Source organism: Ambystoma mexicanum, chromosome 13 (assembly GCF_040938575.1).
Source record: "Ambystoma mexicanum isolate Mex_15411 chromosome 13, UKY_AmexF1_1, whole genome shotgun sequence".
Lineage (NCBI taxonomy): Eukaryota > Metazoa > Chordata > Amphibia > Caudata > Ambystomatidae > Ambystoma > Ambystoma mexicanum.
In genome coordinates, this window is record NC_090938.1 from 152,198,952 (window position 1) to 152,215,674 (window position 16,723).

At 46.1% G+C, this 16,723-nt stretch overlaps 1 protein-coding gene across 2 annotated transcripts in view; it reads left to right on the top strand.

Annotated features, from left to right (window-relative positions):
• Window positions 1-16,723, top strand: part of GRM4 (glutamate metabotropic receptor 4) — a 1,444,124-nt gene that overhangs the window by 973,614 nt on the left and 453,787 nt on the right. The gene's annotated exons all lie outside the window — the stretch shown is intronic.

A 16,723-nucleotide genomic window follows, 5' to 3' on the forward strand; every position in this document is an offset into this window, starting at 1 on the left:
TAACTAAGTCCCACATGCCACAGTGCCGCCTAGCAACTAAGTCACACATACCACAGTGCCACCAAGTAACTAAATCACACACGCCACAGTACCGCCTAGTAACCAAATCACACATGCCACAGTACCACCCAGTAACTAAATCACACACGCCAGAGTGCCACCTAGTAACTAAGTCCCACATGCCACAGTGCCGCCTAGTAACTAAGTCCCACACGCCACAGTGCCGCCTAGTAACTAAGTCCCACATGCCACAGTGCCACCGAGTAACTAAGTCACACATGCCACAGTGCGGCCTAGTAACTAAGTCCCACTTGCCACAGTGCCACTTAGTAACTAAGTCACACACGCCACAATGCCGCATAGTAACTAAGTCCCACATGCCCAGTGCCACCTATTAGCTAAGTCCCACATGCCACAGTGCCACCTAGTAACTAAGTCACACATGCCACAGTGTCACCTAGTAACTAAGTCCCACATGCCACAGTGCCACCTAGTAACTAAGTCACACATGCCACAGTACCACCTATTAACTTAGTCACACACGCCACAGTGCCATCGAGTAATTAAGTCACACATGCCACAGTGCCGCTTAGTAACTAAGTCCCACATGCCACAGTGCAACCTAGTAACTAAGTCACACACGCCACATTGCTGCCTAGTAACTAAGTCCCACATGCCACAGTGCCGCCTAGTAACTAAGTCACACACGCCACAGTGCCACCTAGTAACTAAGTCCCACATGCCACAGTGCCACCTACTAACTAAGTCACACATGCCACAGTGCCGCCTAGTAACTATTCCCACATGCCACAGTGCCGCCTAGTAACTAAGTCCCACTTGCCACAGTGCCACCGAGTAACTAAGTCACACATGCCACAGTGCCGCCTAGTAAGTCACACATACCACAGTGCCACCAAGTAACTAAATCACACACACCACCGTGTCGCCTAGTAACCAAATCACACATGCCACAGTACCGCCTAGTAACTAAGTCACACACGCCACAGTGCCACCCAGTAACTAAATCACACACGCCACAGTGCCACCTAGTAACTAAGTCACACATGCCACAGTGCCGCCTAGTAACTAAGTCCCACATGCCACAGTGCTGCCTAGTAACCAAGTCACACATGCCACAGTGCCGCCTAGTAACTAAGTCCCACATGCCACAGTGCTGCCTAGTAACTAAGTCACTCACGCCACAGTGCCACCTAGTAACTAAGTCCCACATGCCACAGTGCCACCTAGTAACTAAGTCCCACACGCCACAGTGCCGCCCAGTAACTATCGCACACGCCACAGTGCCGCCTAGTAACTATTCCCACATGCCACAGTGCCACCGAGTAACTAAGTCACAAATGCCACAGTGTTGCCTAGTAACCAAATCACACATGCCACAGTACCACATAGTAACTAAGTCACACACGTCACAGTGCCACCCAGTAACTAAGTCACACATGCCACAGGTCCACCTAGTAACTACGTCACACATGCCACAGTGCCGCCTAGTAACTAAGTCCCACATGCCACAGTGCCACCTAGTAACTAAGTCCCACATGCCACAGTGCCGCCTAGCAACCAAGTCACACATGCCACAGTGCCACCTAGTAACTAAGTGCCACATGCCACAGTGCCACCGAGTAACTAAGTCACAAATGCCACAGTGCCGCCTAGTAAGTCACACATACCACAGTGCCACCAAGTAACTAAATCACACACGCCACAGTGTCGCCTAGTAACCAAATCACACATGCCACAGTACCACCTAGTAACTAAGTCACACACACCAGAGTGCCACCCAGTAACTAAATCACACACGCCACAATGCCACCTAGTAACTAAGTCACACATGCCACAGTACCGCCTATAAACTAAGTCCCACATGCCACAGTGCTGCCTAGTAACTAAGTCACACATGCCACAGTGCCACCTAGTAACTAAGTCACACACGCCACAGTGCCACCTAGTAACTAAGTCCCACATGCCACAGTGCCACCTAGTAACTAAGTCCCACACGCCACAGTGCCGCCCAGTAACTAAGTCACACACGCACACCCCACAGTGCCGCCTAGTAACTATTCCCACATGCCACAGTGCCACCTAGTAACTAAGTCAACATGCCACAGTGCCACCGAGTAACTAAGTCACAAATGCCACAGTACCGCCTAGTAAGTCACACTTGCCACAGTGCCACCAAGTAACTAAATCACACACGCCACAGTGTCGCCTAGTAAACAAATCACACACGTCACAGTGCCACCCAGTAACTAAGTCACAAATGCCACAGTGCCACCTAGTAACTAAGTCACACATGCCACAGTGCCACCTAGTAACAATCGCTGGAAGTTCACCTCCAGTTCAGAGCCCCCAAGCGCAAGGCATTGTGGGTATGCAAATGAGCCCAAATGCAAGCATTTCTTCTCTAGGATATTGCATTTGTCTTACGAGGCAGTGCTGCATTATACATAGCGTTATCAACCCAAGACAGACATTTCTCAATACTGCATACATGTACTACTTAAGTTGTTTGCAAATACATGCAACGGTTAAAAAAATATAATGCGTTGAACAAAAGGTGTATTTTTGTAACTTTTTGCATTGGTTTTCTCCTTGGGAAAATGTGCATTCATTTACCCCAGCCTCACACACCGCATGCAATGCCTTAAAATCTGAAAAACATGCATGGCATTAAGTGCTGCAGGTTTGCCTTTTAGTAGTTTAGTGCAAATCCGTCCACTTTATTTTTAAAAGTGTCACTGAATGGTGTGCCCCTGGCAGCAAAATCATTTATCTTAACAAAGCGCCTGATGGGAGCAGTTCTGAACATGTTAATAATTATCCTTACACAGAAAATGGGTCTGATTAAAAGAAATGCATCATTAATAATATCAAACATCTGATTGGTCCATTGACCAATGTTTCAAGAGTTCCACTTAGATGCATATTTAGAAAACACAACATTGGGATACACGAGAGCTGAGAAGGTTTCTGAGCGCTATAATGTTATTTGATTAGTGATGTCTGTTTAGTCACAATGTTATGCTATATTGCACATACTAACCCGTCTCACTAAAGAACAACTCTGTTTGTGTTGAGTACAATATAAATATATATTTTTGAGATATTGTGATGTTATTAATAAAGGAGACTGACATGTTTGTACATTTTTTGAGCAGGCCCATTTTCTGTGTAAGGAAAATTGTTAACCCTCGCATTAGGTGCATTGGGTATGATATGATATGATATGATATGATATGGTATTTGTAACGCGCCTATACACAGGTGTTTCAAGGCGCGACGAGGCAGGGAGGGGAGGAACAAGGGGAGACAGACAACGATCCTACTAGGCCAGGTGTCATTCAGATCGCGCAAGTGCAGGGGTGGGGGAGGGGGAAAAGTGCAAGGGGAAGGGGAGGGGGGAAGTGCAGTACAAGGTAAGTGGCATAAAGTAATAAATAAATAGGGCCAGCTGGTGGCAAGTGCAAGGTAAGTGCAGAACAAGTGCTGGGGAAGGGGGGGCTGTAGGGATACAGAGACAGTCCCGCAGTGCAGAGGGGTTCCAGGGCATCCAGGTCCCAGAGTGGCTGGGCCCAGGACCGAGGCCGTTTAGAGAGGTCCAGTTGCAGGATCAGTGCAGTTTCAGTGAAGAATATTAGTTGTTCAGCAGGGGAGAGGAAGAGAGAAAGCAGAAGCAAAGAGGAAGGTTTTGATTTGCTTCCGGAACCGGAGATGGTTCTCCTCGAGTTTCAGGGAGGCAGGAAGGCTGTTCCAGAGGGAGGCCCCTGCCGCGGAGAGAGATCTACCCCCAGCTCGTTGCTTCGAGAAGCGGCTGACCCTGAGGGAGTTGGAGGCGGATGAGCGAAGGGCTCGGGAAGGAAGATATTTGGGAAGAGAGAGTTGAAGGTATTTAGGACCCAGGCCCCAGAAGGCCTTGTGGACAATGCAGAGGGTTTTGAACTCTATCCTCGCAGCCACTGGGAGCCAGTGTGGAGATTTCAGTCCTGGAGAGATACGATCCCTGGGCTTGAGGCCAAGGACAAGTCTCGCAGTTCTGTTCTGGATGAGTTGCAGAGGGCGGAGAGTGGAGGCAGGCAGATTGAGATAGAGGCTGTTACAGTAATCCAGCTTCGAGAGAACCAGGGCTCGGGAGACAGTGAGCTTCTGGGGGAAGGAAAGGAAGGGAAGAATACCTCTGAGGAGGTGCAGCTGGTAGTGTGACCTCTTGGCGACGTCAGAAATATGAGGAGAGAAGGAGAGTGTGGAGTCGAAGATGACCCCAAGGTTTTTTGCCTTGCAGGTAGGAGCAGGGAGTGGGCCAAGGGAGGCAGGCCAGAGAGCTGCAGGGAAGGAGGGAGTGGGAGTACCGATGAGTAGAATCTCAGTCTTACTGGCATTAAGGCAGAGGTCATTGGCGGCACACCATTCTTGGATAGCAGATAGACAGTCAGAGATGAGGGAAGGAGAGGGGGAGGCTGAGGGTAGCCTGAAAATGAGCTGGGTATCGTCCGCATAGCACTGGAAATTAGGGCAGAGAGCGGTGATGCGGTGGGCAAGGAGTGCCATAAACTGGCATGGTAAGGATGTGGTTACATTCCTGCTGGGGTGCGAAGGGGCGAGGGGGGCGTAGGTTTGCGCCCGCCCCCCCTTGCTTTAGCAAAATCTTGTATACATTTCTGATGGTGCATTGTCCCATGTTTCAGAAAGGAAAAGCAGTCATTTTGTTTTCCCAAAGCGAGGCATTCTTGCAAGAATGTCTACAACGAACGTAAAAATAAGCATCCTTACAACGATAGTGAGAGGGCTTAAAAGCGGATATTTTCATTCAGGGTGCATGATGGGAGGGTGGAGAAGGTGCATTTGGGGGGTTTGAGAGTTAGGGGAGGGGTAAGGAATTCGCTTTCTTTAATTTCTTTGCAAGAGAAGTTGCATTGCACAGCATTTTCACAAGAAGAAAAGTGACGTGCCTGTGAGGAATGGATTGCTATGAGAGTACGTCACTGAAATAACCGGGTGGTTCAAATTATAATAGGAGGGGGGTGGGGGTTGAGGAACGATGGCTTCTGGGAGGCTCTGGTAAGACAAAAAGTAGGATATGCGCACGTTAAAAATGTGAGGGGGGCTTTAGAAATTATCTTAATTGTACAGTGTTTTCGTTTTCTCGCAAGAATCAATGATGTACTTGCGAGCAGTGTTGCCAGCTCCTCAGTGAGGAAAGTAGCTATTGGCTGCCCTAAAAGTCACCAGAAGTAGCCAAATGACATAATTGCCTAATTTGCATAATTGCCTACTTTGACTGCACATGCACTTTTTGAAAGCAGACCCATGAAAGTGGTCAGTGAAGGCCGGTTATTACTTTTATCGATTGACTAGCATTGGATGTTCCAATTATTTCGGAGAGCGAAAGTGCAAACAAATAACGTGTCTTAAAAGTCAGCCTCCAGTTTTCATTATTGTTTTGTCAATTAGCCATAGCCCAAACCTTCTCTAAACAGAATTTGAACTCTTCCCCGTTTTACAGCATTTTGGAACTTTGGCTAATCATGTCTGACTACATAACTAGTCTTCCCTTTTAGGTTCACGGTGTGTTTATGCATTACGAATGCAACACTTTTTTTTATTGGTTTGGAAACTTGCATAAATGACGCAGTCTCCAAACCAATAGAAAAAGGTAGCTAGATTTCTCGCTAGCCGCTTTCTCCTAACACTGCTCGCGAGGAGCTTGTGCGCTGGGTGTTGTGTTGCCAATGGTTAGTTCTCGCGAGAGGCATCCTTGTGTTGATCAGAAAAACAATCATGTTCTCGTGACATTTTCTCCTAGGGAAACCTATTATAATTGTAATGGGTTATTTATAACGCACTTAATACGCAGAGGTTTCTAAGCGCGGACATGGGAACCGAACATGTGTTGATCCTGCATCGTCTTGCTTCCAAGACGAGCGTATTGCTCCTGAGCTATCCTCCTGATGCGCTCACTTTTATCGTGAAGTGGACTGTGATTTTTTAATGGAGAAAAACCCCACAATGTGTAGCTAAGGAAAATATGAAGATAATGTTAAGTGCTACAGATAATGTTAGATATAGTATATTAAAGTCCTTGAAATTCAGTAAAATAAAATGTTAGCTAAGAGACAGTTAAATTGAAAAACGTGTGTGCGATGTCATCCCTGTGCTTGTCGGGTGTGGATTCGCGGGACGCAGAGTAAAGCTGGTATCAGCGCCTACCATTTTTCAAGGGCGTGTTGCATTAAATCTTCACTTTAACATCACTGAGAATCTACATGCATGTCTATGTAGTGTTGGACTTAAGTTTTCAAGCATGCCAAAGGCTGTCATTGGCACACTGTGCATGTCAACTTTGTGTGCAGAGACACAACACCCAGGACTGCAGCTTGTGTCTATACATTGGACCCATGTGTGCATCAGCCCCAAGAACAACACGTATATGCCTCTCACCCCCAGTAAACCCAAAGATGAGTGCCCCTCCCCAGCTCAGGTATGAAACACTGCTGCCAGCCGGGTAATGTGAGTTTTGTAAAGATGCTATCCCACCGTTCTTTTCCCCATCCAGAACGTAAACTGCATTTCCAAAGAACATGTTTTTCCCAATCTCACTGGTATTCCTACTAAAGGGACACCGCTCCGCTACTTTTGAGCAGGGGGCTGGGCATTGGCTGTCTTGCCAGCAATGTTTTAGATCTGCACTGATAGGGGCTGGCACTCAAATGTGACTTTATCTATATAAATAAGAGTCAAACGTTGTGTGTGTGCTTGTGGCTTGGCGAAACGTTGTTACTTATACAATTGCACACTGTTTCACCAATCTACACCAAATGTTGCATAGTTACCTATTAGGCCCCCCCCAGGTATTACTGGCTACATGACATGTGGACACCCCACCCCGTTCCCTGGATTTCAGCAAAGAGGAAAAGGTGGGTGTGGGTTTGTGGGTTTGTGGCTTCGCGTATGTTCCCCATACAATTCCACACTGTTTCACCAATCTGCACCAAATTTGGCACAGTCACCACTTAGGACCCTGCAGACATTACAGGCTACATGAAACCTGGACACCCCACTCCTTTCCCCGGATTTCAGCAACAGAGAAAACGTGTGTGGGAGGTCTTGGCTTTGTGTGTGTTCCTTATGCAATTACACACCGTTTCACCAATCTGCACCGGATTTTGCGCAGCCCCAGTTAGCTACATGATATTTGGACAACTCACCCCTTTTGCCGGATTTCAGCAAAAGTTGAAATTTGTTTGTGGCCTGCCGATAAAGACGTAAACCATGTTCACCGGTAAGGGAAACAAAACATGTATGAGAGGCGAATGGACCTGAGAGGCGAGGGTGAATGCAGGTAGCATTGCAGAAGTTTCCAGATTTTTTCTGCACCAGGTGAAATTACTTTTTTTTTTGCAATGTGGTGCCTGCCGACAAAGTCGTAAACCATGTTCACCGGAAGGGGAAAGAAAACATGCTTCTCAACCGATCCCAACATGAGGAACAAAACTCAAACCATGTTTCAAGGCCCTAGGATGCACAATTTCTGAGATATTTGCACCGCAATGCACTGCAACATACTGCACCAAGCCAGGGTAAGGCGGAACAGTGACCTACAGGATCATTAATTTTCAACAATTAATGAGAGTGTTATCATGTCTGTCTACAGAACCCAGTCGGAAAACAGGTACTTTTTCTAGCATAATTATAAACTTTGACATGACATCGTGAAAGCAAGTTTCCAAATCCGAAGTATGTTTTTAACAAGTTAGCATGTTTTAACATTGCTATGTCAAATATCTTCTTCAAGCCCTGGATCTTAACAAGCCCAACCACAATTCAGACTTTCTGATACCTTTCAATTAGTGGCATTGGCAGACCACAGCTATTTTTGTATAACTACTCCCTCGTCTTGCCCAATTCTTGCCCAAAGAAAGATTTAATAAATTGGAAAACACGGGCATATACTGCATGGCCAGGATACCTATTAATTTGTAGGATTTCATGTCAGCTTGTTATGAGTTATTGAAGGCCGCCTGCTGCTGATATGTGTCAGTGCAAATGTCATCAGCATCCATTCTAATTGCTGCAGATAAGGAGTCCCCCAGGGTTTCTGACTGGAGATCACACATGCACACAGTGTTCACTGGCCATTCTTTCGCTGATGCAATGCCCAGCTGAGACATTTGCTTTTCAGAGTATTAGTTTATTTTATTGTTCCCACTGCATAGACTTCCCTTTCGCAGAATTATATGAGTGAAATGAGGATTATATCCAGGTTACCCTGAGGGTTAATGCAGTGTTGATACCAGTGGGGGCAAAGTCAACCCCTTACTCAGGCATTTCTTTTTCTGTACATTGCTGAGTGAGAATAGTTTCTCTCTAAAAGTTTGGGGAGAAGGGGGAGAGGAAGAAGGAAGAAGCAGTTGGATGGTTTGAGGGTGAGAGAGATAAGAATATGAGAAACATGAACAAACAGAAGAAAAAGCAGAAACAAATGGTAAACCTGTCCATTTCGCTTCTTGTAGTACACAGCCCTTTTTTCCTCAATGTTAGGTGAGTACAAGTAGAAATCTTAGTGAATAAGCTCATAAGCGAGGGCTCCAGGTTTCTTAAACAAAAGGGGCTTGGGTTGGCCACACCTTTTGTTCCATAAAGGTGGCGCTGGCTTCCGCCAGACGTCCATTTCACTAAGAGATGGAGCGTTCACCTGGGGTGATCGTTGCGTCTCTTAGTTAAAGGGTGCCTGGCTAGGGTCGGCGTCACTATTAAGCAAAAGAAAGAGTGGTGCCTACTCCCACAGTCATCTATTTAGCAAAGAGATGCAGGGATTATCACCCTCGCACCCCGGGTGAGATGGTGATGATCGATGCAAAGGGCTGCCTGGCGGATGTCACATGCTGGTCATGAGGCCATTAACCTTCTAGGCCACGCCCCCTTAATGAGCCCCGTCTCAATTTCCCATGCCACTTAAACCCCTGCATTTGGGTCAAGGAGCATGAAAATAGCGGACTGGCTGAAACAAGGACTGCTACGAGCCAATCGTGTTCTCAAGAAGGACCCAAAGAAATGACAGTGCCTGGGGTAATGATGAGTGGTGGACGGTGTGGTTCAGAAAGAAGAGAGTGATTGGTAAAGGAATGCAAGTATATATAAATGTAAATACGCCTTTTTACAGCACCAAATGACTGCACAGTGGTTTCCGAGCAAGGTTGGCCTGGAAAAGGGTGCATTGTGGGCCACCTTGCGGTACCCAGATCAGGGGAACAGAAAAAGTGGTGCGTTGGAGCAATGACAAGTCAGAGTAGGTGCCTGACGCACAAAAGGACGCATCATGTTGCGCGACACACAGCGCGTTGGAATTTCGGGGAAAAGGCAGCAGGGGCCGATACAGGTAAGTGATGTGGTTGGGGCGAGTAGGGGGGGAGGGGCCATGCAGAGGAAGGGGATGCAGGGGTGTCCCCTCGAAATGGACAGGTGAAAGAGGCGGACGGCTTTCATTGGCGGCCTACCACAACTTCAGTCCTGTGTAACTAGAAGTAAAAGTGCAGTGAGTTCTTAAAATACAGGTACCTGCTCTATTCAGAGGTGTGGACAGGGTAGGGCCTAGCTGGCAAGGCCCACTCAAAATCTGTAAATGCATTACAGATGTGAATGTCACTGTGGTGGGCCCAACTCCATAAGCTTCAGGACCCACTTGTTAGACAATCCTAGCTAGGCCTCTGAGCTCTATTGCCAATGCCTGGAAAGTGCAGAAGTCAAGCCACGCCCCCCTCAGGAGGGCATCTTAGAGGAGCAAGATTTGAATGCATTAGGCTCTTGAGCCCCAGAGGACCAGGATTCATGCACAGGGGGAGACTCACGTGCACAATTGGATGCGGACATTGAATCTTCATTAAAAAGGCCTTTTTGAGCGCGTGCGCACACCGATGAGAAATCAGCTGGAGGAGGGAATAGTAAGGACATCGAACGACAAAATAAAAATCATCTCCAGCGAAGATTATTTAACCAAATCTTTGGTTATTTTACGCCAAGAATGCGCTCGTCTTGGAAACAAGACTACACTGAGCAGCATGGGTCTGATATCCAATCCAAGTCCCTCGATTAGAAGCTGGAGTCCAGCATAAAGCGCTATATAAGACACTCTATCTATTTATTTATTTTTTATTATGACTTGTTTATGGAGCCTTTGGTAATGGGGTAATTGCTGTGCAGCCCTCTTTACACGTCTGTGTTATTTGTGTTCTATGCGTGGACATGCTTTCCTCCTGCTTTGCATGTACAAACATTGGGCACGCCCCTTCCCCATTTGTTTACAATTCATTTAAAAAAAAGTTGTTGTGCACACTTAACATGGGGTACACCCCATCACCCATAGTCTTTTAAAATGTTTATATTACTGCAATAATTTCAACATTAACTAAATGATGCTCTGAGCATTAATTGTATAAGGCCAGGTGAGGCAGTACTCAAAGGAATTTACGTGCCACTGGCCTAAGCAGGAGGAAATGCTGTGTAGCAAAGGTACCAGTAAATCGCTCATTGGATAAGCGACATGTGCTAGGATAACCCGGTACTGTACAACGTGCACGCTAGGACTGGCCTATAGGGCAATAGGGCAATGCCCGAACCAAAAATGGAACATGCTAGTGTCGGCCATTTTTTTGGGTCAAAGTGAGCCAGTTTGATAAGTTACTTCCCTATGCGGCTAGTATTGTTGGCCAGTGTTACTGAATACATATTCTTTAAAATGCACAATTTGCATCACATTTTGTCAACCCCCTCCCCACGCTCCTTTGGGGGTATACTCACAAAAGGAATGAATTGCCATTTGCAACTGTGGGCCACTTTTTCATTGGTGCCCGAGACAATGTTATGCCCCAATACAACCTTGATAACATGGCCTTTTATGTTTCATGTTTTATGGTATTCATATTGTGCACTGGGCAGAATGAACTGCATGTAGGCACAGGTTTTCACAAAACCACAATCAATACAGTTCCAGGACCAGATAAGATGCACAGAAGGACATTATCTAAAAAGATAGGGTTTGAGGGGCTTTCCGGAATCTGGCTAAGGTAGTCACCCTTCTGAGAGACTGTGGTAATGTCAGTGGTCGAAGTGTACAAAAAGAAGTAGTGGAACTATGTTCAGGGCTGCCATGCCCCCTCTCCCCACAAACCCCATTGCGACGCCCCCTCCCACACACAATCCCAATCCCAAAACAAACACACCTGCTGTTTAAGGGAATGTTCAGTGCAATGCACTGAATGGCAAGTTTCAACTTATTCCTACACTTTTATTTGAAGACTAAACCATTCCGGAATGGTTTTGTTATCAAATAAAAGTATAGGAACAGTAAAATTTAAAAAATAAAAGTAGAGGAGCACCGTTCCCAACGGCTCCCGCCCACTGGGTAATGTATTCCATAATCGAGGTCCGTAGATGGTATTGCATCTGTCTCCTGTATGGAAATAGCGGGGCGGGGAGGGGGGGTTACCACCAACAAACGGTTGTTTGCCGATCGAGGTCAACTGGATGGTATTGAGAAATCCTGCCCACCAAATACGATACCACGTTTCCATTAATACATTTAAATACTAGGCAGAGGGTTTTAAAATCGATCCATTGCTAACCGGCAACCAGTGGAGTGAATTTTGCAAGCCAGAGATCGAGGCGGTCTTAGGTAGTCCAGAGATTACTTTTTGAGAGCCACACCAAGTCTGGCTGGATAGCGCTCAACAGAGGGGTCCACACTCCCAAATCGGCTGTTATGGGGTACACAGCACAGATGCTTCAGGCCTTACGTTCATTCTCTTTAGGACAGAACCCCAATAGCTCAAGCTGTCTGAGCCAGACAGCCAATGAGAAGCCCAGTGATGCCAGATAAGCAACTGAGCCGGATATCAGTTGCCCTGGTAGCAGGGAGCCAGAAAACAAAACAAAAACTGCCAGATAAAATAATCCAGCTAGGCATGTGCTCCCTTTACCGGCAATCTGCCAGATAAAATAATCCAGCTAGGCATGTGCTCCCTTTACCGGCAATCTGCCAGATAAAATAATCCAGCTAGGCATGTGCTCCCTTTACCGGCAATCTGCCAGATAAAATAATCCAGATAGGCATGTGCTCCCTTTACCGGCAATCTATCACCCGGCCACCCGGTAATAAAGCTTGGAAATGTTATTATTCAGCATTTTTTAACCAGAAATTTTCTATGAGCTGCAATGAGAGATGCCGGCCAATAGAAAGGTCTTATTGCCAGGGTGCTTTCACTGGAAAGATCTGGATTTCCTGATTAATAGGCGGAATTCCTGGGTTTCCTGTTATTATTGCAGGGCTGAATAGGGCTGTTGCACGAGTCTGCAACCTCCGCCTCTAGAGATGTGTTTAACTACAAATGCCATGATCCTTCACCATTGAATATGCTGGCTAGGTCTGATGGGAGTTGTAGTCCAAAACAGCTGCAGATCCAAAGGTTGAAGACCACTGTTCTAGTGTCTGTAGATGATGTGCACAGGTCTCCCGGCCCGTAGGAAGCTCGAGGCTGTGTTCAGGTCCCAGAGAAAGGTCTGAAGGACTTTTCTGAAAGTGAGCTGGTCTTAGAATCTGCTGAACTGGATGAGTATTCTACTGAAGCACATGGCATTCATGTCTTAGAAAGAAGCACCAACCGGGTGAGATTTTGAGAAATGTGTGATTTTCATCTGTACTTGGGTGATTGAGCAGAGGCCGGATATCTTGCGGTAGCTGAGAAGTTTGTTTGGTTTAAACCTGGGGCCAGAGCAAAGAGATGCCCAGTAGACCATGCATAGGGCTTTGCAGGAGATCTGGTGGGTGGCTGATAGCCAGCGGAGCAGGCCAAGTGCGGGTGAAATAGAGTCCCTAGTGTTGAAATGGAGAAGTTGGCAGGCATTTCAGTCCTGAACACTGTATAGTTTCCAGGGCATGGCTCCCTCAACCCCTATTTAGAGGCGGCGCTTAGACTTGGGAAGAAAGGATGAGTGCCTCAATAGCTTATATCTCTGTAAGAGAAGCTGAAAAGGAGAGGGATGTGCCCTCAAAACCCAAGACGATGAAATGAGGTCTTGGCAACCAGTGCGAGTTGCAGCTAATCAGAGCCGAGGATGCCACCCGGGTTCATCTCTGTGTAGGAGGGCTTGGGTGAAGTCCCCATCTCCATTGGCTGCGTTGAGGGGCACTGGACTGCTGGCCTGTTACCAGAAGCCATAATCTAGTGCATATGGATTGCTGTTATGATTAATAATTTACCAGCATCAATCAAGTGACAGGGGAACACAGTTTTGTGTATAAAGCTGCATATCTTGGAAAACACTTATTACAGGACTTGTAGCCATGTTTGTGCGACAACCGGTTTTGTAGAAATTATTTTTTTCCAGATGTAGTGTAAGCAGTTCCTTGTCCCAGAGCAGCACCTATTGCCAGATGTCTGTGTATAATGCACCCTAATTGCTGCCAGCTGTGCTAGCTCTATCGGATCCGGGCCTCCCTGGGCTCCACTTGAACTAGTTCAGGATGTTCAGATGGTGTCTGCGACAGTATACACATCCAGAGGCCAAGTTCCATATTGCAGAGTTAACCAATTAACAACAAAGACACATGGATGGAGGAGGAGTAGAACAGAAACAAGCAATGCCAACAGTCTGGGCTTTTGTGATGGCATCGGAAAGACACTTGCCAGGTACAGCAGTAATGGTATTAACTGGCTATTGATGGTAGCAGGTGCAAAATGGTGCTAGTACCTAGGCATCTTATAACAGTGCCTGGCAAATCCTTAATACTTATACACAAGCCAAAACTGTTGGCTTTGCCTATTCTTACTTTTAACAGGACTTCAGCAAAGAATACGCAGAGTGCTTATAAATTGAGTGGTTGAAGGCAGACCTCATTAAGACATATTTATTACACTAGTAGCAGTCTCCAATTAAATCATTAACTCTCAGGAGACTGCTTTAAAAAAAAAAACACTGGCAGACACTTTGAGTGCAGAGGTTTATTGTAAGGCTTGATTAAAGAGAGCTCAAAGAGTTCACACAAAGAGGTGTTTTGTGTGGGGAGGTGCAGGAACTAGGCGGGGATGGCCTTAGGCATTAGCATGGCCATAGGCAGTCAATGGGTGGGCAAATAACCAAACAGTGCCAACAAGCTTTGTCCCTCCTCATATGCCATTTCCCCTTATCTGTACTCTAATTTAATAGTTTTGGCTTATGGGTGGCACAAGTGCCACCTAATATCACAAACAAAAAAGGACAAGGGCCAGTGAGTGCAGATTTCCATGAAAATGTTCAATCTTCAGAAACATGTGAATGGCAGTGGCTGTTCGGATACCACATATCCAACCGCTGGCATTTCACCACAAACATAGGGGCTGTTGACTCGACTTCATAAACCCTTGGGCAATATTTATGACATCACAGGAAGTGACATCATGCAAACCTTTATCCTAAAGGGCTTCACAAAAAAAGTGACCATTCACCTTTATTAAGTGTAGCATTCTGCTTACTGCAGAATCGGAATGTGATGATGTAATGTGGAATGCAGATGCTATGTCTGTGGATGCCATGATGATGGATATTAAGCAGATGTTAGAGAGTGGAGTGCGGATTTGACAGTTACAAAAAGGGATGGTACCAGATGTGGTAAGGCTGGTGTTTGATGAAATGCACCTTAAAGGAAATTTTATTTTGAGAGATGACAACCTTTTCCCCCACCCAGAATGAGAGACAAGATTCTTAAAACGACTCATGAGGACATAAGGGCATGACCAAGACGAAACAGTTAGTCAGACAAGACTATTGGTGGCTGGGAATGGATAATCAGTTGGAAATATTGGTAAGAAAATGTAGTCTATGAGAAGACTCTGCCAAAGGTTGTGTCAGTAGGACACATCCTATGACACTAATGACGATTCTATCTATCCTCTGGGAGCTTTTGAGTCTGGATATTGTGGGTCCAGTGAGAAGCAAATGGACTCTTAAATATTGCATAATTTTAGTAGATATGCTTTCTAGATGGGTAGAAACAGCTTGGATGCAAAATATTTGCACTGGTGACATTATTCATTTTTTGGATTTCATTTCTAAGAGGGAAGGATACCCATCTATACTGTTGACCAACAATGGGGTGCAACTTGTATCTGAGGAGATGGAGACATTCTTAAAAAAGAATGCCATTGAGCACTGTACTAGTTCCACATATCACCCTGAAACAAATGGCACTGTGGAACGTTGTAAAAGGGTCAAAGATAGCATCCAGGGAGCTATTTTAGAAGGTAGAGACTGGAAGAAGACCGCAGATTATATGGTTGTGGCTTACAGGTTTATGTCTCAGTCGACCACAAGTGTGTCTCCATTTGAAATGCTTAGAGGATGGAAACACAATACAAGGGTGTGTCCACCATGGTTGGGTAGAGCTAATTTGTGTGAGCTAAATATGCAAGAGGTCAAGGAGAATGTTATAAAGACGCAAGTGTGTAATAAAGACCGTATCGATCTGAAGCGGCAAAGACGCCAGATGCCAATGTCGGAGATTGGGTGCCTATCAAACTGCCTTCTGGGTGAAGGAGTGGAAGTCTGATGTGGTCTAAGCCTGTCAGAATAATTGAATGTTTGCATGGAGCAGTTAAAACCCCAGACAGCAGCGTTTGTAACCTTAATAGAGTGCGTAGGCAATCTATAATTGGTTGTGTTGGAATGAATGACTCAGTAAGGAACAAGCTTGTGTGAAGTGAGACGTCCCAATACTCATACTGTCTAAGTTTATTTATTTGTTGTTTGTCGCCTGCTGTACATAGTTGCAATTTGTATTGCTGTGTGCTCCTTTCTGAGGAACTGTACTTTTCTTGGTTGTGTTTAGTTTTGTAGCATTCTGCTTACTGTAATTCTCTTCTCCTTAGTGTGCTTCCACTTCATTTTTACTAGCATCTTGCATGTCTGTCACCCCCCGGGGGGCCAGAGTCCTGGGAGTAGCAAACCGTTTGGCTGAGATTACCCTGGGACTTGGGAGATAGATGGATGTGGGGCGACACACGACTTACTGCTTCCACTCCCGATATAGATTCAAGTCACACACCACTGATATTTGCATGGTCGCAAGGTGGAGGTGAACGAGATGGGGGTTGCGTTAGGGTAGTGTGGAGGGAGGCAAAATGCAGGATATCTTTGCTGCTGTGTTGATGCATGCAGTTTAGAAGTCCCTGGTTACTGTGTGCGTGTGTGCAGACCTGTTTCTAGGTGGTGTTTGTCAAGGGCATAGAGGTATTGGTGTCCAGATGGGAGCCTCATGTGCTTGTGCTGCTAGTGTGCAATGGCCGGGGCAAAGCTCTGTTCATTGGCTGTGGAGGTGTGGACTTCTGTTGTTCAGTGTACAATGGGAGGGATCCTAAATTGCCATGTGCAAGTGACATGATATGATATGATATGGCATTTATAACGCGACTATACACAAGTGTTTCAAGGCGCAACGAGGCAAGGGAGGGGAACAAAGGGAGGACAGACAACGATCCTACTTGAGCAGGTGTCATTCACACAAGTGCGTGGGAAGGGGGTAGGGACAGTGCAGTATATAGGAATAGATAACAATAAGTAAAGTAATGCCCAGCATATGGCAAGTGCAAGGGTAAGTGCAGACATCAGGTGTCAAAGGCTTATAGGGGGACTGTAGGGATACAGAAACAGTCCCCAAGTGCAAGTGTTGCCTGGTGGGCAG